Source organism: Mesoplodon mirus (genome assembly GCF_964341445.2).
Source record: "Mesoplodon mirus genome assembly, contig: HAP1_SCAFFOLD_1265, whole genome shotgun sequence".
NCBI classification, from domain to species: domain Eukaryota; kingdom Metazoa; phylum Chordata; class Mammalia; order Artiodactyla; family Ziphiidae; genus Mesoplodon; species Mesoplodon mirus.
The window spans coordinates 28,699-54,059 of NW_028294823.1; the positions used below are offsets into that span (position 1 = coordinate 28,699).

Below are 25,361 nucleotides of genomic sequence, written 5' to 3' on the forward strand. Positions count from 1 at the left end.
ATCCCAGGAGGTTAGACATGTGGAATAGCACATTAACCCTTTTTAGTATTTTCTCCCAAGACAAATCATTTTTATAGGTTGTCTCCATGGTCTTCTAGTTGCTTATCAAAATTAAGCATCAAGTCTTCTAAGTGAGCAAAGCCCCAGTCAGTGTGAGGAAATCAGCTTAGTTCTTATTGGGGCACATCTTCTTGGTCTTGGCACAAAGTGAGTTCACATAGGGAGTTAGAAGGAGGAGAATGGGGCATGCGAAAGGGGAGTTCTCTGTTCTCATTTACCTATGCATGTTGAAACTCCACTAACAGTTTTATTTTCATTAGCAATTTGTGATAAAAACTTAGGGTAAAGGGAATAATGAAGCTGTCCCATTATATGGCAGGACAAAAGATAGTAGTGACATCAAAATCAGGGCCTATCCATCTCATTTGCAGTTATCTACTCAGTGTTTAGCATGGCATTTGACCCCTCGTCAGTATTCAATAAGAAGATGCGTGTTGAATGACTTAGGGATGAATTAATGAATGAAGAAAGTTAATATGGTAGAAAATGTGTTTTATCCTTGTATTTTCGTGTGTTGACTTCTATATTCCAAGACCCAGAACTGTAAGTGACACATAGAATATAATCAATAAAATTTTGTTGAAAGAATGAATGAGTCCCCACAATTCTAAGAATAATTTTAAGACCAACACAGACCCCATATCTGCCAAGGTCTATGACAGAAGTATCCAGAGATGAAAGCCTGGATCTCAGCTAGTGGTAGAGCTGACAGAATTTATCTAGTTTTAATAATTTACATCTCATCCCATTACATCTAGGCATAGTACCTACGTGAGCCATACAATTAAATATTGACTGAAAAAAAATGCACAACCTGAAAGTTGAGAATTATGTTTTATTTGGAGGACATACTTAGGACTTAAATCAGGAGACAGCCTCTCAGATAGCTCTGAGGGACCCTTCTGAAAAGGTAAGGGAGGGCACAGGATATTTAGGGGTTGTTGCAAAAAAAACCCCAGGTAGTTGGAACATCAAAAGATTACTGTTAATTAAAGAAACTAAGTTAAGTTAATAAATTTAGCACTTTCCTATATATGGTGAGATGCAGGAATCTGGTCTCATGGAAATCTTTCCCTTGATATGCACTTTAATTATCTAGGGCCAGTATCCTGTTTTCTCCATCCTGAATCCCCTCAGGGTGCTGATGGCTTGATGGCTGTAACATTCTTTGTTACTGATACCGCAGGCTACATTCTTTGTCCACGTAAATGACTTGAATATGGATAGTAAATCTGTGGATTTGCAAAACGTAATTCTTGGAGCATTTTTAGAAGGGCAAAGTTAAGGGCAATTTCAGAATCACTAGCAGCTAAAATTGCTGTTTATACTTTTCCACCTGTAGGTAGTAATCTGCTGTTGCTATCTTCAGTATTCCCAAGGGATAACAAAAGCCATTTAATTCAAGAAAGAAATGTAAAATTTAGCACAATGCAACTTCCACAAAACCAAACACACAAACACACACCCAACTCTCGCAGATATGAAGTAATAATCTAAAATAGAATCCTGGAACTAATTGCAAAAAAAGAGCAAATGTACTCATATTGGATAATTTTATTCTTTTATTAATGTTTGATATATATACATATATGTATTTATTAATAAAATTCAGAGTTGCTATATGGAGAAATAGCTCTGTACCAATATTGTCTTTGTATGTGTTTATCAATAATGTATGAGATTGCCTCCTATGCTCCTTTTCCTTTATTCTCTTGCAGGCAGTAGATGTAGTTATCGGTTGTTTTTAAAATTTCTAGGCAGCCAAAGGACTAGTATCACTTAAATAAAGAATGCAAATTGTCCCAAAGTAGGAACAATTTTCCTTCATTATGGAACATAAAGTCCTCATATGAAGGGGGAAGAATTTCATAGCTAAAAGCTTTCAACTACAGAAGATTTATGAGTAACTATGTATGTTGTTTCAAAGTGGACTCTCTATAATTAATGTCTAAGGGTTATCTTTGGTATACAATGTATTTTGATTTTTTAAATATTATTAGATAATATACAAAAGAATATATTTAATTGTATGTAAGTTATGATAAATAATAAAAACTCCTGCAAACACACCACCGAAACTAAGAACTAGAATCAAAACTGCTGAGTCTTCTCTCTGTTCTCTACCCTGATCCCACCTTCCTGCTTTCACCCAAGAAATCACTCTGATCTTGGCTCTATGTTCAACATCCACATAATTTTTATCTGATTTTGCTTATTATTGAGATTTATAAAATTGATATCATACTTTAGTCTTCTGTGCTTGCTTTTTTTACTCAACATTATATTTCTAAGGTTCACCCACTTTACTTTAACTAGTGTTCATTCATTTGTACTACTGTATAATATTTTATTGTATAAATACAAGAAAATGTCTTTATTATTCTATTAATGATATTTGGGTTGTTTTGGGCCTATTACGGACAGTACTTCCATGAACATTTATTTTAATGTTTCCTGGTAGACATGTGCAAGATTTAACATAAGTAAAAGAGTAGACATACTAAGAGTAGAATTGCTGAGTTGTAGGGAATTCAAATATTCAACTTTAAAAAATAACGTCAAAATGTTTTCCAAAGATATGGAATCAATTTTCAGCCCTTTTGCTCTATAGCTTCACCAGTTAGAATGGCCATTCTAGTCTTTTGTTCCTTGTATTAGTCTGCTCAGGTTGTCCTAGCAAAATACCTCAGATTCAGTGGGTTAAAAAACGAGATTTATCTTCTCACAGTTCTGGAGGCTGGAAGTCCAGGATCAAGATGTTGGCAGTTTTGGGTCCTCCTGAGGCCTCTTTCCTTGACTTGCAGGTGACCACTGCTTTCTTGCTATGTCCTCACATGGCCTTTTCTCTGTGTGTATACATCCCTCGTATCTCTTCCTCTTCTTACAAGGACACCAGTCATATCAGTTAGGGCCCCACCATTATGACCTCATTTAACCATAATTATGTTTTTAAAGTCCCTGTCTCCAAACAGCCACATTGGGAGATGGGGCATCAACATACGAATTTTAGGGAACACAATTCAGTCCATAACAATTTTAATTTGTATTTCCCTAATTACCGATAGGTTGAGAATCCTTTCATTTGTTTAATAGTTGCCTATGTTTCCTATTCTATGAAAGTCCAGAGAATATCTTTTGTCCATTTTTCTACTGTTTATCTTTTTCTTACTTATTTCTATTGTTTTTTAAATACAAGCAAATAATCCTTGGTCAGCTATATATGACACAAATAAGTTACTTCATGCCTTCTCACTTTTTCAATGTTGTCTTGTGATAAATAGCAGCTCTCAATTTTAATGAAATCAAATTTATCTTTTAGTTTAGTGTCTTTTTGTTCTACTTAAAATGTCCTTCCCTAGTTTAATGCTACCCAGATATAGTATATTTTCTTCTGAAAGTTCTAGTGTATCTTTGTTTTATATTCAAGCCATTAATGCACTTACAATCGACTTGTCTGTATTATCCAATTTCTTTGTTTTCTTATGAATAATTAAGTTTTCCAGGACCATTTTGGAATGAATGGATTTTTTAGGTGTGTCTGAGCTGTTCTTGACCATTCACATAAATTTCAGAATTGGCAATCCTGTAAAACCTCTATTAAGTATTTTTATTGTAATTGTATTGACTATATAAATTAAGTTGGGGAAAATTTACATCATTATGATGAGTCTTTTCTCTCCATAAACAAGATGTACCTCTCCATTTATTTAAGACTTCTTTAATATCTTTCAATAAGGTTTTATTTTCTCCATAAATGTCTTGCACATTTTTATTTAGATTTATTCCTAGGTAGTTTTTTTTTTCCATTTTAAATAATTTTTAAGCTCTCTCTTTGTTCCTGGATTATAGAAATCCAATAGACTTTTGCATCTTGAGCTTATATCTAGCCATCTTGCTAATATTGTTTTTTAGTAAGAGAGAGGATTTTCTTAGCAAAGAGGAATAAATGTAAAATTAAATAAAAATGTTATGGGTCAGCTCTGGTCAATAGAACTTTCCATGATAATGGAAATGTTCTTAGTGCTGTCAAAAACTATAGCCATTAGTCACATATGTTTTTAAATTTTTAAATGTAAGTTCAATAAAATTAAAATTTAAGTTCCTAAGTCAAACTTGCCCACATTTCAAGTATTTAATAGCCACTTGTGACTAATGGACACTATACTGGACATTGTATCTCTAGACTATTAGACTGTGAAGCCATGGCGTCCCGGGATTTTATCTTTGTCAATGGCATAGTGAGATCTTTCATGTGACAGTTATTCTGTTATTAAAAAGAGAAGTTACTTAACCTAGTCATCCCTAACTTTTTGAAATAATCCAACATAGCTTTCACCATCCATGAATTTCTTGAATCATATTTATGTTTCTAATCTATTTCTTGTGTCAAGTGTTCACTTTGTAGCAAGTTCATTGTCCTAAAATGGCACAAGAGGTTCCCTTATTCCTGATAAGCTGTGATTGGATGAAGAAGACCTTGTTACCCTGCCTATCTGGTTTTTATTATAATCAGATGTTAATCTGTATCAGTCTCCATATTCAAAATTCACCATCAAAATTATATGTTATTCACATGATGGTTGTCTTTATTTCATTTAGCTAGTATCATGACCTTATAAATGCAGTTTTGGTCATTTTCTCCTAAAATATCATATTTATCCATGTGGAAATACATCTCCTACTTCTTTGCCCCCTTTAAACTCTTCCTGTAATTTAATCCTCATGAGCTTTATTTCCCCTAATTTTAATTACTTAATATTTTGTAAACCATTTAAGAGATCACTGGTATGCTCTTTTTTTCAATCATCTATACATTTAAACAGTGTGTTGCAATAAGAAATAGTACTGGTAATCAGAAGACTAGAGTCCTAGTTTTACCCATAAAAATGAACTATATGTGCATTTAAATAAGGCTTGTATAAGTTTTATTCTGATTCTAAAATTGTTATGATTATTTAGAAAATTATGTTTGAAATATGACATTATTCAAAACCAATAGAGGTTTGAAATCTATTAAAAATCTACAAAGAACTCAACTATTTCACCTTTTTCCCTGATTTGATATTCAACTGTAATCCTTCATCTTTCACTTACAGCATGCTGTAGCTGCTGTTGACACAAAGACAAAATATAATGTCTAAATATTGTGTACTTGTTTTTTAAATGAAGACTTTTGTTTAAAATTGTCTTTTACATAAATTCTTGATTCCCTTTTCACAACTTTTCCATTCCCCATGCTACTGCAATCAATCACTCATGATAGAAAATTATTCTCTTTTCTGTTTGCTAAAGCTCTTTTTAAAATACCAAGTTTCAAATGATCATCAATTCAAGAAACTTTGGAAAATGAACTTCATAATTTCCAGAATGAATATTTTGTTTCACTGGCTACCAGGACACCATCCTCTCCTAGATTTCTCCCCTCCTCACTCAGCATTCCTTGGAAGTCTCCCTTGGTGATGCCTCCCATCCCTCAAAGTCTGTTAGAATGCCCTAAGGCTCATTCCTGGCCCCCTTCACTCTCCATCTACCTTAACTACTCATGAGTTTTAATCTAGTCCCATTACTTTAATGGGAAGATAACTTATGACTCCCCAATTCATACTTCTAGCCCTAACCACTCACCTAACCTCCAGACTCCTAATTCCAATTTCCCACTAAATATCTCCAATCTATGCATAATAGACATTTCAAACTTAGCAAATAAAACTAAATATTTTGCTTTGATCCATCCATCGCACTCCAGTTTTTCCTGGCTCCATAACTCATCCAGTTGCTCAGGCCAAAAATGTTAGATTCATCCTTAAACTCTCACTTTCCCACAATTCCTATGTCCAGTCCATCAGAAATTCTTGCCAGTCTAACTTGAAAATACATCCTGAATCCACCTACCTCTCACCTTACTCTTGCCATCTTTACTTACTCCAAGCCATCATTGCTTGCCTCATCTAATGCAATAGGCAGCCTCTTCCACAACCTCCTTGCTTCTTCCCCTCTTGCCCCAATCCTTATAGTCTATAACCAATACAATAGCCAGAATAATCACAAAAAAAACATGAATCATATCACATTATTTCCCAAAACCTGTTCCCATAACTTTAGAATAAAAATTAAACTTTTTACCTGTCCTACATGCTTTATTCAGTATTTCTTCTGCCCTACTCTCCAAGCTCGTTTACTACTACTATTCTCTCACACACACATCCAGATTTTCTTTCTGCAGTGGCTTTCCCAACATCAGGGCCTTTGCACTTGGTATTCCCTAAAACCTGGAAGATTTTAAAAATCTGTAAGATTCCTCCAAGCAAGATCTTAGAAGGTATTTACATTTCATTTTGTAGAGACACTTGGTAGAAGACATTTTTGCAGAAGACAGATACATTTTACTTTGGCGGCTATTCACACATCTGGCAATTTCCAAGTTGGTTAAATAACAAATGTGAATTGATGAAGCTAAAATAAAAGAACTGTAGTTGGTGAGACCTATGTGTTTTAAACCGTGAACTTTGAGGAATTGTAGACATGCAAACTACACCATGGTTTCAGTGTTAATGTGTGAGAATTAGCTAAGGTATTTTCCAAATACTCATTACTCTCTAAAGAGCTTCTGAGCAGGAAATCAGAACAGGGCCTGTGGACCTGAATTTTATCTAGTACCACAGTTGATTCTGTTGCAGATGGTTTTCAGTCAGCCCTTTGAGAGACACCAAGCTGGGGTATTTGCCCAGATATGATTAGCAAAGGTCATGCAAGTCACCAATGAGATACAATGGAGAATCAACAAATGACTGAAAAGAGTGACAAAAGAAGAAGAGGATCCAGTAGGACCAGTAGAGACGCTATCCCAAACACTCTTGGCTAGAAGTTTTACAAATCCATTCATATGAATGGACTGATAGTTAACAGCCAAATGGCACTGCATATTTTTTTAAGTTGCTGAGTATTAAAGTGTATGGCTAAGCATCATAAGTTTTGTTAAATTATATTTTGGTTGCTATAAAATTAGGTGTACATTGTGTGTCATAGATGTAGGGATATAGATGTGTAAATATATGTCGTTGTTTCAGTTCTTCAGCTGATACTTCATAATGTCTTTGTAACTTCTAAATGAAGGACCTCTTCAAATATTGTTTAGAAAAAAAAGATACCTGTTCATCCCTGTCCACCTCCCTTCATCCCCTTCCTTGTCCCTTCCCTCCTTTTTTTTATATCTTTATTGGAGTATAACTGCTTTTTAGTGTTGTGATCCCTTCCCTTCTTGAACAAATTAGTCCATTAAGTGAGGTAAAATAACCCTTTGTCAGCATGGGGGAGGTGGGCATTCAAGGAGCCACATGACTTGGCATTGGGTCTCAGAGTCTGAGAAAGGGGAGAGGATGTCTGCATAAGGGAGCCTGGAGTTGACTGCTGAAGTCTGATTCGTGTGAAAGGGCATCCACATGAGGAAGTGGCCTTGGCAACCACTCTGTACAGATAGTCATAACCCGTGCCAGGTGGAGAAAATGTGTGGATGGGAAAGTGGCAGCTACAAGAATTTACTTAAATACAGGAAGATTGATCAAATAAGTAAGGATATTAACAATATGGTAATCAGTGTTATTTTAATATCTGTGGAGGGAGTTAAAATATGAAAAGGGCAAAAACTAGAATGAAAGGGTGTTGAAAGGGAATGGAGGATGTATTTTCAATATAGAGACATTATAAGAATAAACATAGACAATATGTATGCATATGTTTATGAATGTGTTTGTGAATATATGTAAATAGTTATGAATATATGTTTTCATATGTGTGTATGTATATATGTACATAAATCCCCTAGCCCTGCCTATTGAGAATACCTGGGACCACTACTTCCCAAGAGCAATGAATACACCTAGTGTCCAGATCTTGGTTTCTAAATACAGCTCTCCAACTGAAGGAATTAAAGCTCTTTGGAGAAATGGCTGATTCTAGAACCACTATAGGGAAAATAGAAGATGACTCTAGAACATATTATTGTTTCAAGAAGTAAGGGATCAGCCATAAAAAGAAATGAAATTGAGTTATTTGTAGTGAGGTGGATGGACCTAGAGTCTGTCATACAGAGTGACATCAGAAAGAGAAAGACAAATAGCGTATGCTAACACATATATATGGAATCTAAAAAAAAAAAAATGTCATGAAGAACCGAGGGGTAAAACAGGAATAAAGACACAGACCTACTAGAGAATGGCCTTGAGGATATGGGGAGGGGGAAGGGTAAGCTGTGACAAAGCGAGAGAGAGGCATGGACCTATATACCCTACCAAACGTAAAATAGATAGCTAGTGGGAAGCAGCTGCATAGCACAGGGAGATCAGCTTGGTGCTTTGTGACCACCTAGAGGGGTGGGGTAAGGAGGGTGGGAGGGAAGGAGATGCAAGAGGGAAGAGATATGAGGATGTATGTATATGTATAGCTGATTCACTTTGTTATAAAGCAGAAACTAACACCCCATTGTAAAGCAATTATACTCCAATAAAGATGTTTAAAAAAAAAAGAAGGGAGATATCACAGAATAATTGGGAAACATCAAAGGATATAGAAGCCAAACTGAAGGGGTTTCCACTGGACAAATCTTGAACAATCTAAGCCTCAAAACTAATAATGGTAGAAACATATTATAGTCAATTGAATAAAATAGGAGTCTATGAGTTCATACTGATTTAAATAATTAAATTGAATAAATTATGTTTGATGAGGAACAGGATATTTACATAATTACAAAGTGCCTTACCACAAAAATTATTAATAATGAAGGAGAAAAAAAATAACTTTACAATGGAGAAGACTGGGTGATACACCTTAATCAAATGAGTAAAATAATATTCCAGTAAGGTTACAAGTTAAAAGTTTGCCGAAATTGTTTGATAGGAAGCAGTGAGAAGAACAGAGCTTCACCACTGTGTTATTCCTGCCAACGACACATATCCTGAATAATCATGAGACAAATACAAACAGCTAAATCCTACAAAATAACTGATCCATATTCTTTAAAATTTTCTAGTTCATGAAATTCAAGGGAAGCCTGAGAAAATTTTCCAGATTAAAAAACTAAAGAGACAGGACAGCTAAATGCAACATGTGACACTGGGCTGATCCTTTTATTATGAAGGACATGATGGGGATAATTGACAAAACTTGAAAGGGGTCTGAGGATTAGTAGCTCTGTGGTCATGTGTCAGTGTTAATTTCCTGATTTTCATGATTATATTTGGATATATGTTTGTAGGAAATACTAGAGGATTTGGGGGAGACATTGCATTGTGTTGGCAACTACTCTCAAATGGTTTGGGAAATAAATTATTTTTATTGTCATTTCAATCTTTCTTTAATTTTCGAGATTGTTAAAAGAAGGCAAAGAAAGAGGAGAAGAGCCCTGAGTCAGGTAACCCTCCTTTTCCTGGCGACTCCCATAGTTAAAAGCTCAGTTTACAATGGTGGTCAGTTTTTCAGTCTATTTGTGCTAATTTCTGTTACTAACAACCTAGCATCTTATTTTCTATTTGAGGTTTTTGGATTTTTCCTAATTATGCTTTTGCTTTTTATTCTATCAAATGTCTATGAACTTGATAAAGTCCTCGGTATTAAAACAAAATCAGTGAGATTCATAAAAATAAAAATAAGTTCTTGGAGAAATTTATAAATTTCTACCTGCATTCAAATTGGAGTAAGTTGGCAAGAAATTTATAAGGGGAAAATACTATAAGGAGCACTCCCATTCAGAAACTCAAAATGGTTGCACGTGTTTATCCTGTAAGAGATCTGTGATGAAACAGCAGGGTGAAGGCTATATGTCCAAACTTAAATGCAATCTTTTAAATCACCTTTCATGTCAGGCCATGTAAGAACTGGGCAATTCAATAAGTAAATTAGAACAATTCTTTCAATAATTTCTTAGGTCAACACTTAGAATAATGGAAAACTTATCTTTAACTCCAAGAAATCTGGACAGTTATTAAAGCAAATGTGTTGTCCTACTGGCCTACACCTGGTTATAAACAGCAGTACGACTTCAGAAAACCCTGGACACTGAGTGGACCTTCTAAATATAGCTTTTTCTTTCTATAAAGGTGTTTTACAAGAATGCTATCTTTTGTGAAAATGTGGCCTTTATAAAGGGTACACTAAGGTGTGTGACTTTTAGACCTAGAAAAGATTTGAAATATTTTCTTAGCCTGGGAATCCAAATTTTAGAGGCATAGAAACAGAAACGCAATGAAATTAAATATTTTGCCCACCATCAAATGGCAAACAAGTAATAACGACAGCACTCAAGCCTCTGTCTTCTAAATCCATTGAATGCAGCATAAATAGATTGCAATAACTGCTGATTTTCATTGTCCTCAACACTACATTTCTTCTGTGCCTTATCCCTCTTCTTTTAAGAGGGATGACAACATTATCTGCAAACTTTATAACTATTTTTTTTTAATTTTGCTGTTTTGTAACTCACTTTTGAAAAATTCTGTTTCTATGTTGAAAATGTGTAAGGACATTTACCTTCCTTCTTGAAACAACTTTGCCTGCATTTATCACATTTTATTGTTGAACTGTTATGTAGCAATAAGTACAAAAGCACCTCTAGTAGAGGAGATAATGTCAGAGGCAACAAGGTGTGTGTATGGGGGGGGCGGGGTTAGAGTTGACATACCTTAAGGGAGATGAGGAGAGAGGGAAGAGAATAGAAATTTTATTGATTTGAAAAAATATGATGGCAAGTTAGACAATGTTTGGCTAAACTTAATACAATATAGCTTTCCTTAACTTAAATTCCGGGTTAACTTCCACTGTTTACATTGCCACAGACTAGGGGATAAACAAAGCAAAAAGATTTTTGGTACTACCGTTTTGTGTTAATTTCATAAAGATTTCTACAAGACTTTTTAAAAATAAATTGAAAAACAAAAGTCTTGTCTTTAGCTTATTTTCCCTGCATGCTTGCACTTTAGTAAGTTGATAAATGACATTTAAACTCAATAGTTATGATTAATTCTGTCCCACCATTTTTAAAAGCCCTGGGGATTGTGTGCGCGTTCATGCGCACACCTTTACAACCAGTAAAATAAAGTTCTTGATCAAAAAATTATTATCATTTAGACTATTGAATAAAATCAGATATGATAGAGGGGCCAGCTGTTGGTAGGTTTAAAAGTCACCCTAGGTGATTAATTCGTGCAGCAGTGTTGCAGGTCTCTCTTTAGATGAAGCATTTAGAAGTATAACCAAGCATGGCTCTAGTTTCATATCTGAAACCTGTTTTATTTAGTTATTCGGCAAGTGCTTGCTCCATGTGTTTTTATAGTCTTTGGTTGTGCTATAAAAATGTCAAAATTATGAATTAACAGATATGCAAAAGTGAAATCCTAGAAGATAGGATAAACATGAAGTCCTCTAATTATCACTCAAATAAGTTTGGTTGACACAGAACTGGGAATCAGATAAAGACATTAATAATTCATAATGCTGAAATTAAAATCTTCTAGTTACAGTACAAAAGAAATCCTAATTTGTACCACAAGGTAATGAATTCAGTACTTTTCATTTGTTAAATATTTGCTTATTACCCTGCACTGTGCATATAACACTGTTCCAAAATTTGGAGGGCAAACAGGAAAAACAGAAACTCTACCTTCAAGTTGTGTATACTGCAGTCAGTGAAATTTCTCTACTTTGAGATCTTTTAATTCCTCAGCTCATTGTAACATTTTCTTCAGATGAATTGTTTTTTATTTGTTAAAACCAATGTTTAGCACTTGAAATAGTTTCTTCAATGTTCCTGATAGTGAAATAGAGTCAGCATGCTAATTTCCAATACTAATTATAGAGTTGATAGGAGAAATGCTCAAGATTGATAGTAAAGTGATTTCGATAATCTACAAAATGTCTTGAGGTTTCCCAGATAACAACTTGTCTCCCAGACAAAAATGTACTTATTATTTATATTCCAAGCTTATACAAATTTTTGTACTTTAATCATATAGCGATTTGACAACATCTTTTCATTCACATTTTAAGATATTTTGTTCAGTAAATTATCTCATTTTGAAACTATTGATTTATATATACATACTATGTAAATATTAGTATATATTTCTCAATGACTAGATTAGTGCTTTCTTAACTACTTAAATTTGTTTAATTCATATTGTTGTTCTTCAGCATTTCTTTTACTCACTGGAGCCTATCCTACTGACTTCAAAAAGCCTGAAAAATCTGAAAATCCCATTTAAAGTAACTGTATGGAAAATCTTTAAAATAACATACAATAATGGTAGAGAAGAAGAGTATTTAACATTGTGTTGAGATCATTCCATTAATAAAGAGATTAATCAATAATTCTAACAGTCAGACATATAATAAAAATGAAAAACAATCATAATACTGAGCAATGCCATTTTCAATAAAGGGAGATATTAAATATTGTATAGGAAACTAGTATCTGCAAAGCAGATAAGTTGGCAATGATTATACATATATTTAAAATATGTTGAAACAGTCATAGACAGTTTTTCTTTTTGGCTGAAAAGAGGCATATTGCAGTGTTTAAGCACTACTTTAACTGGAATAGATATTTAGACACTATACAGAAAACACATGATTGCAGAAGAGCAGATATTAGCAGGTGTGTGAACGTGTATGTCTTTAATTAATGCATTTTCATTCATTCAAAAAGGAGAAGAATGCCAAATTTACTTTAAAGGTGGCATTGTGATATGTTAAAGTTCCATTCTTAGACTTTTGCTGCTGTTGCTGTTCCTTTAGTATTCACCAAAGAGTACCGTCCTGTCACTTATCCAAGTTAGAAATCTAGAAGCAATCCTAGGATTCTCATTATAGGGTCCCCTACCTTCATGCTCCCCGCTCAATAAGTAACAAATTCTTGGCTCTCCTATATAGGAAAGCTCTCTCCAATGTACGCCTGCTCTGTAACTCTCTGGGTCCAGCATCTCTGCCTCAGCCTCCCATTCAAGTCACTTCTAGTTCATTCTGTGCAGGGCCATTTTTAAACCTTCCTCAGTCCTAGGCAATTGCCCTTTTAGAAGCTTTACCCTAAATGTTATCAAATGCATTAATATGTGCCCAAGTCACATATCCAATATAATTTATAGATAACTATATGAAAGCTGAGTAACATTGCTGTTGTAGTAATATTAGTTGAAAAAATTAATTACACAAGTTTTGATCTCAATTTTGCAGATTTTTTTTTCATACCCTGGAGCCATTTTTTTCAGGTGTCAAACAATTTTCTAAGTCCTTCTCAAACTCCTAGTCCCTAGTGAGTGTGCTTTTACTGTCACAGGGTTGAACAGCTCAGACAGCAAGATGTCTGAAGATGAAGACCATCACATGGATGAGTAAATCAGATACGTGGAAGATGGAATGCAAAGTGTTTGTAGAAAAAAATACACAAATCAAGGAAGAAATTGCAGTGTCAATTAATATGATGTATATCAGATGATAGTATTAAAAAGCCAGGTTAAAATAAAATAACTTAATAATGTACATATTTGTCAGATTGTTCACTAGTGATATACTGCTCAGTGTAAGGTGAGAACCACAGATATTATCTTCTGGAAAAAAACCCTTTAAGCCCTAACAGATTCAGTTTATAAATTTCCTCTCTAATAAATGAGGAATAAAATAATTTACAATAAATTAATTATTTCCTCTTCTGAAGGTACTAATACTACAAATTCAGTCAGAAGATGGATCAAGTTTTTCGTACATTTCTCTCATTTCACATTTTTTAAATAAATGAGACTATATTTTGTCTAATGACTACCAGAACAACTATCTGGAAACTGTGCCTTCATTATATGTGAGACAGTATTTTAGGAGATATAGATGTATATTTAGATGGAGATATAAATACATAGCATATATACACAATATTTAATAAGACACAGGAAATGTGGGATAGCTCCAGACTGCTACACCCTATGTTCTGAGCTGCTCCGAAATGCAGTTCCTTTTTTATTTTCTTAACATCTTTATTGGAGTATAATTGCTTTACAATAGTGTGTTAGTTTCTGCTTTATAACAAAGTGAATCAGTTATACATATACACATGTTCCCATATCACTTCCCTCTTGCGTCTCCCTCCATCCCACCCTCCCTATCCCACCCCTCTAGGTGGTCACAAAGCACCCAGCTGATCTCCCTGTGCTATGTGGCTGCTTCCCACTAGCTATCTGTTCTAATGGGAGTTCTCTGGGCACAAAGAGCAGTATTTTCTGTAATGAGATTAGAAGAAAGGATTTGCTAATAATTGCTTCTATAGCAACTAAAAATCTTGGAATCTCACCTTTCAGCATTTTGAAAATCTTAAAGGGGATGTTGTCAGTAACAGAAAAATTGAAGAATGATAATGTATTCAAATTACTCATTCTTTAAATTCATCTGCCCATTCGCCTTTTAAATTGATTCATGCTTCTCAGAAAATAAAATATGCTAATCCATATATCATTTTTCCACTGCGTAGAGCAACTACATCTAAAAAAAATACTATTTTACTTTCCTTTACTATATTCCTCCACAACTTGTGTTGTACTTTCACATCTTCTTTTCATTCTGCTAGTGAGATATATATACATATATGTATATATACATATATGTATATATACACATAATATTTAGATTTTAGATATTTGCATTATGCAGGGCAATCCATAAGATGGATAGATGCTTAATATTAATACCATTGAATACAATTTTCATAATTTTATACTTTAATTATTTTTGAAAGGGTAAAGCAAGGGTAAAGCAAATTCGAAATGAAAAAAGGTGACCAAGCTGGCATTTTTCATTTCAGACTTTATATTTGGACTACTCAGTGGGACAGATTATAATAACAAAATTTTGCTTTTGCAGGGAGGTCAATCTTTGCTTCTGCATTGCCTCATCTCTTTTAATCCCATCCAGTTTATTTTTCATCTCAGAAACTATATTTTTCATCTCTAGGAACTCAATTTGGGTTATTTTTATATCCTCTATATGTCTATTTAAGATGTTGATGCTTTCCTTTAACCTTTTTGAACCTATGAAAATTAGTTATAATAACTGTTTGAATGTCTTTGTTTACTGATTGTACCATTTTTCAGTGTCTTTTCATTAATTAATCTTTCTCCTTGTTATGGGTTATATTTTCCTTTGTCTTTGCATCCCTGGTAATTCTAGATTGCATGTCAGATATTGTGAATTTTACTTTACTGATTGCAGGGCGTTTTTGTATTTTTTTAAATATTTGTAACTTTGCTCAAAGAGGTAGTTAAGAAATAGTTTGATCACTTTGAGGCTTCCTTGTAAGCCTTATTAGGCTGCAACTGAAACAATTTAGTCTAGGGCTAATTTGGTCCCACTACTAAGGCTATACCCATTGAATACTCTGTGTATTGAATACTCTAGTTGATGCTGCATGTATTAAATTATATCAAAACATATTTGTATAATCTTAAAACAATAAATGCAACACATAAAAATATAAAAAAAAATTTAAAATTAACTTTTATTAAATAAAACAAAAATGTTTTCTTCTAGTAACTGTAGTATTTTAACATATTTAAATACTGTATCCCTATGAAATTCATTTTGTTAATAAATATGAAAAGAGAATCCACCTTTATTTTTTACAGGTGACCAGGGACTTGTTCAAACACCAACATTTAACTGTATTACATAAAACATTATGCCACTGGTTTTTATGGGTTTTCATTATAATTAACAGCTTTATACAACCGTTGTCTTGTGCTGTTTGTTGTTCAATGTCTAAAATTATTGTTTTATATATATATATATATATATATATATATATATATATATATATATTTTTTTTTTTTTTTTACTTTTAGCAGTTTAAGCCAGGAGAGTAAATCCAGTTCCTATTACTCCATCCTGTCCAGAAGCACAGGTCTTAAGTGAAATTGAATACCAAAGAAACAGTTCCAAATTTTACAACGGATCTATCACTGGTTGTTAGCATATCTTCCCACACCCAAGACACCAAGATAACTTCTACTCACTGTTAAAGCTTTATGATGAGCAAAACTTCCACCACTGTGCTTCCTTGGCATGTGAGTATATTTTTAATTTACTGGTTATATATATTCTCTAATTATCCATTATTTTGTCCTTCTTTTTGATTAGATATTGATATCCACATGTTCTTTTCTAATACCTCACAGAAATTTCTCTCATTAACAACACCAATAGAAATCACAATAAAAATCACCTTGGGGGACCAAATTTATATCACATTACCAAGTTTTTATTTTGCTCCCATAAAACTTCTGCAAAATACAACCACTATCTATCATCAGTATCATTAGAACAAAAACAAGGCATTCTAATCTCAAAAGCAAAATATTTTATTTAACTTAATAAATTTCACATTATAAAAATTTTCTCATAGCATCATCCTTAATTCCTCAGTATTCACTAATATTGGGGGATTTTTCTTTCAGTTATTTGAGACTAAGGATGATTTTATTCATCTCTACAGCCTGGTACATATATGTACAGTGTTTGTCAAAAGGTGGATATTCAAAAAAAATCTTGACTAAATTATGGTAATTCATATGATCAGTTCTGCAGTTCTTAAAACTTTAAATTACTTGTTAATTCTAAGAGAAAGTCAGATAATTTTTAGAAGGATTTCCAAACCATGCTAAAGTGTCAGCCTTCATTTCCTTGTCTGAGGGAAACAGGATAGAAATAGATGGTTTTAAAGTTCTCCAAGCTTCTGTGTCCTTTATACATCCACAATTTTAATCCTTATCATTTTCAAGATTTGCTAAATTATTTGAGGTGATCCATTCTCTTATTAAAGTTACATATTTTATGGCACATACTGAGCATATTAACAAATAACTTACTGATAAATGACAATGCCCATAACACCAGGTTAATCTGATTTCCATGAAATGAGCTGTAACTTCAAGAATATTAATTCATCTAATAAGGGTGATGATTTACATAATGTTGCCTAAAATATTTCTCTTGATTATTTAAGAGAGTTTTCCTAGGGGTAAATAGCTGGGAAGTCAATAGAAAAAAAAATACAACCATGATTAATTTAATTCCAGTCTAAAGGACTCCATATATAATGTATTTGAGAAAACCAAGTCACTATTATAGATTCAGATAAATGGCTGTATATATGAGATATTTTTAATGTAACCCAAATTATAAGAAATAGTTTTTTGGTATAGAAGCAACCACTCTTTTACCTAAAGGAAAGTATAAAATCTGAGTTCATTGTAAATTTGCCTCATTGCCCTCTGTTAGTTTGTGCCTGCCCCATCCTTAGGGGCCCAGTTAAGGACTACTGTATCATCCATACATCAGAAGAGAATGTCTGTGTTCTATGTTGATAGTCAGTCTAAACAAATATTTATACAGTTGAGATCAGAGATATAAAATGTCAGTTCCAAATCCACCCATGATGGCACATATATCAGGCAGATGACAAAGGTTATAAAGGCCTGTGAAATACTTGAATCGTATTTTGCAACCCTTGAAAGAATTCAAGTCGGAGATTAGCAGAAACCAGGCTCAGTTCTGTCCATAATCCCCTTTATCTGTCTTCTAGCCAACAAAATGAAAACCTGAAGCCAAGCTGACAAATAGAGTGTGAAGGGCCTTCTACTGCATTTAAGAAAAAACTGAGACTTGCTATAGGTAAAAATTATCTTTTCTATTACTATTATTGTTGATGTTGTTGTTATTCATAGAAATAATGAAAAAAAACCTAAATAACATTATTCTGCTGGATTCTTTACTATATGTAACACAATAAATTAACTCGCTTCATATTACACTGGGCATATAACATGAAAACATGTGCAGAGAACAGAAATCAGTATCTGTAAAGACAAATTCCCCTGTGATAGAGAAATCTATTATTTTAAGTCCAGACAATTAGATCTATTAAAGTGTAAGAGTGTTTCAGTACAGTCCTGCTAAAAGTAAAGCTTAAAAGTAAATCGAAAAAAAAACTGGAAAACTGATGCCAGTTAGATACAAAATATAAGATTATGCTATGTATATGGGACAGGATAGAACTCTGAATGAGGTCACATGTAGGGAAAGCAATATTAGTGACAAATCAACTAATGTCCTTATTGAGCATAGACATTCCAAGAAGGGTGAAGAGTACTGTATAGATGTAAGACTCATAATATTCAAGTTAGTTGTAAAAGAAACAAGGTAAATGCTTTCAGTCAATACGATAGGCTGAACAGATATTGAGAATCCTTTCTTCCAATCTGAACACACAGTTTGCTATACTTGTGTTTTCTTTTATATGTTGCTTTTACATGTAGCAACATATAAAAAGCAAATGAACAAGCTTACAAAAAAGGGGGGGGGATCCCCAGTCTCAGGATTTAAGGGGAAAAAACAAATTCAACATTAGAATAGTGAGGAGGAGTTGAAACCAAGAAATTCAAGGGGGCCCTGGAAATAATAAGCCTTGTTTTTGAGGGCTGGCTTTAAATATTCGTTCTTATCAGAAAACAGGTAGATGCTGGAAAACAATAGAATAATATCTTCAAAGTACTGAGGACATATAGCTGTCCAAATTAAAATTCTACACCTCATTTTAAAAAACTACTCAAGAACAAGAAGTAAAGAAATTTTCATTCATAGACAAAGAGGAATTGCCACCCACAAACTGTAACAACAACAACAAAAAATGACTAAAGCAGTAGCAGCAGCTATTGGAATTGTCTGAAGGCATTAAAAAATATTCTGATGCCTAAAGCCAATACTTTGAGTCTTTTTTTTTTAACCAAAGTGATCTAGGCAGTGTTTCAATAATGGGAGCTTTAAAAAGTTCTCACATAATTCTCATGTGTTTTAGGCAAGATTGGAGACCATTGTACAAAAGAATGTTCTTCAGTAAGAAAGAAAATAAGCATAAAAAGAAGTAGGAAGGTGCACTGAACAGTGACCAGCAAAGAAATTTGTAATGTTGGAATGAATCTGAATAACGGTTGAGTGTAAAAAATAATAGCCAATGGGGGTATGTACAAAGTAAAACTAAAACACTAGATAATATACTGAAATACTGAAGATCAGATTTAAAATTTGAGGGGTCCATGAACCGCTTAGGAGGAAGATGAGATAATTAGTTTTAGACTTTTTAAAGTTAGAAATATATGTCAAATTTTTCAGAAAACACTAAAAATGAATACTTCATATATGATTCATAAAAAAGGTAGACCATAAAAAGAGAATGAAAAATGTGTTTAAACGAAGTTAGTACTGGGAGGGATAAAACATAGAAAAATAAAGGAGAAATAGATCAATAATCACAATACATTTGATCACAGAGACAATAAAAATAAATTTAAAAATTCCAGTTTTTGCTGCTTACAAAAGACATATATAAACTATTTTTAAGATGCAATGCAATACTTCACTCGAAATAATTAATTATATACATGATAAATGATTTTCAAGATTACATATTTGGCATGATGACATGTATACAAATTTTTAAAACTCAAAGCAATCATGTATTTTTCATGGATTCATTTGCATATAGTAAAAACTTCAAGCATGGATTCAAAATATTTATATTAAATTCATGATACCAGTTACCTAAGAAAAGGAAAAATGGGACTGAAATGAGAATAGAGAGGAGAGAAAAGAAATGTGTGTGTATCTGTGTGTTTGTGTGTGTGTGTGTGTGTGTGTGAACACATGTACAACAGTCAAATATGTGCTTCTTTCACAGCATGATTCACTGTATTCCATCACAATATTAATAAGATTTCATACGATATGGGCATCTCTGCAGAAATTAAAATTTTCACATGCTTATGTGTATTGGGCAATGAGCTCACCTTACTATTTCCATCCATTCTTCAATTAAAATCTAGAAATGTGAATGGGCTGTTAGAATTTAGTTAGTGAGCCAATTATCTTTACGGAACATGCTAGTTATGCATAGCTTTTCCTTGGCTTAATTATGTTTTAAAATAGCAGGCATTCATTTTACGTCTTTAATCGATGGCTATCACACACAATTAGTTTGAAATTTCTTATCAATATGCTGGAAATATATTTGGTTGAATCATTGGAGTAATCTTTTTTGAACTTACCCAAAAGTATGTGTTTAGCCTTCCTAAACACAGTGGCACATTTCCAAATACAAAGTATTTGCATTAGAATTATTCCTAATATGAAGACATTCAATATTTGTGGAAACAAATTTTCTCTTGAAAACTTAGCTTCCAGATGGAAGAAAAATAGGGGTAGAAATGTATTTAAAGGCAAATTTGAAGATGAGAAATCAAAATTCACATTCCATAGTGAAAGAAAAAGGGTTAATAATTACAGAGAGAAAGGCAAATACAATGCAAAAATTATTGGAACATATTTTGCTCAATTACAAACAAACTTACATGGTAAGTTGTAGCTTCCATTATTGCACCAATTTGTAGCATATTTTAATATTTTCATTTTGAAATGAAAATTTTAAAAAGTCATCTATTGTTTTTTTAGAAAGTATCTAGAGTGGCTGAAGTGAAATAACTTTCAGAAAATGTGTTAAAATGGGGCTACAAAAGACTTAGGAGGACATAAGCTTGGTTCTTATTATTGACAGTTTGCAAATCAGCCATGGGGATACACATTATTTCCAATTTAAAATGAATGATGATTCTATATATACATATATATGCATCTTATCATATTGATTATAAACCAAGTAAAATCTCATGAAATCTAAGTATGTTTGAAAAACTTAAACCTATTTTTATGTTTTTCCAAACACTAGAAAATGAAAGCAATTTCTGTTGTTTGTCATTTTCTTTTGGACTCTCTTGGCTTCCTGAAAATGATTATGTCAAGATATTGGAGAAGTATTCATAGGAAGCAACAGAGGCCATGAGAATAGAGACCTACACTGCTTCCTCATTAGAAAAAATAAAATAAAGATTCCTGTCTATCCATTTCAAATTACACTCAGGGATGCTTATAATATAGAATTTGAAAGTTGAATACATACTAGTTGTCAAGTAGTCAGCCCCATTGATTACTTATGCATTCCCTCCTAAGTATGTTGTTCTTAGAATTCAGAGGGGTCCTTTAATCACACCCCCCATCTTGACCACTCACATCTCCAGATTTTCCTACTTCACGGCATATTGGTGTTTAACTTATTAAACAAATATTTGTTGAACAATTACTATGCATGCTAAGCAATGGGGATCAAAGATGAATGAATATTCATTTGTCTTTAAGGAGACACAGTCTACTGGAGAGAGGCAGAACTGTGAACAGATGACTGCATAAAGAGGCAAAGTCAAGTCTTATTTATTCAGAGGAAGAAGTCCCCGTGATCAAGCAACAAGTAAAATCATTTCATTGTGCAAGACATGGATTTGTGATTGAAAATGCACAAGCATATTTATCTTACTATCCATCATAGATGATCACCTATTATAATCAGTGAGATTTCTTAATGGCACAGCATCTAGAGGAAGACGTCATGCATGAACCTGTCATATTCAGAAAGTAAGGAAGTGGCATAGTGGGAACAATTCAGGAAAGTAAATAAAACATGACAGTAGATTTAAAATCTACTTTAACTGTTCTTACTATTATTAATCTATTTGGGCAAGTAGTAGTTTTCATTGATGTTAGCATTTTTTCATCCATGACTTGAAATCAGACATTAAATATTAATATTATAAAAAAATGTTACTAATTGAATTCATTCACAAATTTATAAAAATAGATCAGCACCAGAGACCTATTTATTGGAAACAAAGTAGGTAGAACAATTAAACTCATTTATAGTTCCTTCTCAACCAAAGTGGACAGAAGTTTTATATGTAGAGGTCAATCCTGGGCCAGAGGCTACTTAGTATTTTCATCAAGTCTAGGATGATAGAAAAGCATGTGGATTTAGTAATTTACAGTTCTCTTTAGTTGATAAGACTGATTAATACTTTGTCAAGATCAAAATTCAACATGACCATAATATGACCTTGACAAATTGGAGAAGTGGTTTAAAACAATGCAATTTAATAAGTCTAAGGGTCAGATGTGGGCTTTAAAGGGATTGGGAAGGAAATGGAAATTATAATAATGTAGGTGATACCATGCCAGTGAGAATGCATTTGTGTGTGTAATATAATATGTAACAAATAATATTGAGTATGACTTGAGTCAAGAATATAGCAATAGCTTTTATTTTTTTTCTCTTTCTCACCATGGCATAGTGCTTACTCACTCACAAATATTTCTAATACATTTCATCAAAATTTCATCATTAAATCCTGTATCCCTGCTGATAAAATTAAAAGTAATTCTAAGATATATAAATGAAGAGAAGGGTATAAAGGTACAAATAAGTGGGTGAATATTAATGAAATTACTTTGTATTGTGCTTTACAAATACGATTTATGCATTTATCTTGTTACTAACACATTCGTTCATTCATTCATTCATCAATCATTACATATTTATAGAACTTCTACTATGTCCCAGGCACTGCATTAGGTGCTGGTAATACAAGGTGTGAAAAAGCAAGCATTGTCCATATTTCTTAGAGCCTGCAGTCTAAAGAATAATTACTAATTGTAGTAAATATAGACAGGGTACTATGAGCCATGGAACAGGGAGCCTTTCTCTCCTGGAAGGATGAGGAAAGGCATCCCTTGTGAAATGTCTTCTTAACTGATGTATGAGGTAGGTAGCCTAAGGGGACAAGGGAGTAAAGGAGTAAGTATTTCTTGCAAAGGGGAAAGCAAGTATTAAGAATTTGAGCTTCAAAAAAGGAATGCTTCACATTGATATTACAGTCTCAACAAATACAATTAAATTTCTGGTTGTTAATACATTGCATAAAAGTGGAGGAGTGGATTTCTGCCAAAATTAGGGCATATAGTTAGGATTAGAAGTGTGCTCTGTGATATCAGTGACTTTAACATTGCAGTGAGACTGGGAGAAAAAAACGTACAAAAAGGCTATCCTCTGGACCCAATGGCACTGATGTACATCAAGGCTTTTGCTGAAGTAGAAAATCTGCTATTGATATTGAGGTGCTCTTGAATGAAACAATGACTTCAAATAAGAGTTCCAAACTGAAACTCAGAAAGACCACCAATCTGACATGACTTAAATTTGAACTGCTTCTCAGATAGGCGATTTATACTTTGGGGTAAATGGAAACTGGGTTTGGTTTCACTAATGATATCAATGACATTTTGCTATTAAATTTGGTTTAATATTTTCATTTTACAAATCCCTAACTTCAAAAACTCTCTAAGGGAAAGTAAGGGGAAAAGGATAGGACTAACTTGTTTAGTTACATTACCTTGAATTTTAAATTTAAATTGAGCTGCGCTATCTCCACCAATGCTTGACTAGAAGCCTGCACAGTGAGTAGTTGTAATGGAGGAGATTGGCTCATTTTAATGGCCACATCTGATGGATCTCAAAGAAATTCAGGTAAAACAACTCTCTGCATAGTTCATAGTCAATTATTTATACTTGCAGAAAAATGCCAAAGCCTAGAAAACTTTAAATGGTGGATAACCAGCAACATTCACATTTTTCCTTGAGGTTTTCAGGATTGTACAAATACATTTAGGCTTTGAAAGACACGTTTTGGAACTTTACTGGAGGTATTCTAAGAAATACCTTCATGTTAAAACAATCTCCAAATATTTTAGGAATAACTAGTATCTCTCCGTAAATAATTCATGCCTTAATTAATTATTATCATTGTTAGAAATTAATACTGAAGTATTTCAGAAAAAGATGACATATTAAGAATGTGACGCTGCTTCCATGTCATATAAGAGCATGAGGATATCTCTATTATGAAACTTACTGCATTTTGCTACAACATTTTTGTCTATCTTCTCTTCCAGATTACAAGCTTCTTAAAAAATAGACTGTGCACAGATCTAACTTTCTGGCCTACATTTGCAGCACTGGAGACTACTATTGAAATATTAATTCAAAGTATATTTTAGAAAACATTATAGACAGAACTCTATCATAAAAGAGCATATATAAATATAGCATATTTTCTGATGTTATTGAATCATCTTAAGTATTGGTTAATGCAAATTTCAATCTCTAAGGCACTTCTACAACATACCTGAAAAATGATCGTCATCTTGTACTTGAATGTCCTCACTGAGAAAGAAATTGCAACTCAAAATAAGTTTATTTCATTTTTAGGAAGCTCTAATTATTAGAAAACTCACTCTTAAAATAAGTTAAAATCTCTATTCCTCAACTTCTATGCATTTTCCTGGTTTTTAAATTAGGGGCAACTTAATCTTTTTTGATTTTACAGCTCTAACATAGCTAAAGCTGGCGTTCAGGTCCTTTGCCCACTTACCTACTCTTCATAATTATTTTTATTAAAAGAAATATATTGTGGTATAATATAAAAAATATACTAACTTGAATGTACACTTTAATGAATTTTGACAAATGTAAATATTTTGTAACTCTGTTTCCATCAAGGTAGACAATTTTCCTATTACCCCCCTTTGCAGTTTTCCCTTTCCTCTTTGCAGTCACTCTCTACTCCATCTTTGATACAGGCAACTGCTGATATGTTTTCTGTCGCCATAGATTCATTTTTCCTTTTCTAGAAAGTCATATAAACAGAAACATAAAGTACATACTCTTGTGTGTCTAGCTTTTTTCTCAGCATAGTGTTTCTGAGATTCATCCTTGTTGCATTCCTCATAATTCTATCCTTCTACTGCTGTATGACATTGTATGGATATACCACAACTGGTTCACCCATATAAATCTTGTTGGAGATTTTCTGATGATGGCCATTCTGACCGGTGTGAGGTGATACCTCAATGTAGTTTTGATTTGCATTTCTCTAATGATTAGTGATGTTGAGCATCCTTTCATGTGTTTGTTGGCAGTCTGTATATCTTCTTTGGAGAAATGTCTATTTAGGTCTTTTGCCCATTTTTAGATTGGGTTGTTTGTTTCTTTGATATTGAGCTGCATGAGCTGCTTCTAAATTTGGGAGATAAATCCTTTGTCAGTTGCTTCATTTGCAAATATTTTCTCCCATTCTGAGGGTTGTCTTTTCGTCTTGTTTATGGTTTCCTTTGCTGTGCAAAAAAAGCTTTTAAGTTTCATTAGGTCCCATTTGTTTATCTTTGTTTTTATTTCCATTTCTCTAGGAGGTGGGTCAAAAAGGATCTTGCTGTGATTTATGTCATAGAGTGTTCTGCCTATGTTTTCCTCTAGGAGTTTGATAGTGTCTGGCTTTACATTT

General features: G+C 33.2%; 1 protein-coding gene across 11 annotated transcripts in view; it reads left to right on the forward strand.

Annotated features, from left to right (window-relative positions):
* LOC309797946 (putative spermatogenesis-associated protein 31C2) overlaps positions 1-25,361 on the forward strand; it is a 67,012-nt gene that overhangs the window by 27,827 nt on the left and 13,824 nt on the right. For 7 of the 11 annotated variants that reach the window (XR_014292876.1, XR_014292877.1, XM_082646316.1 and 4 more), the window contains 3 exons: positions 15,933-16,154; positions 17,672-17,760; positions 21,334-21,606. The gene's annotated coding sequence lies outside the window, so the exon portion shown is untranslated. Of the gene's footprint in view, positions 1-9,424; positions 9,556-13,384; positions 13,471-15,932; positions 16,155-17,671; positions 17,761-21,333; positions 21,607-23,973; positions 24,740-25,361 lie in introns of those variants that run through there. The other 4 variants (XR_014292878.1, XM_082646317.1, XR_014292874.1 and 1 more) reach the window with 4 other exon arrangements.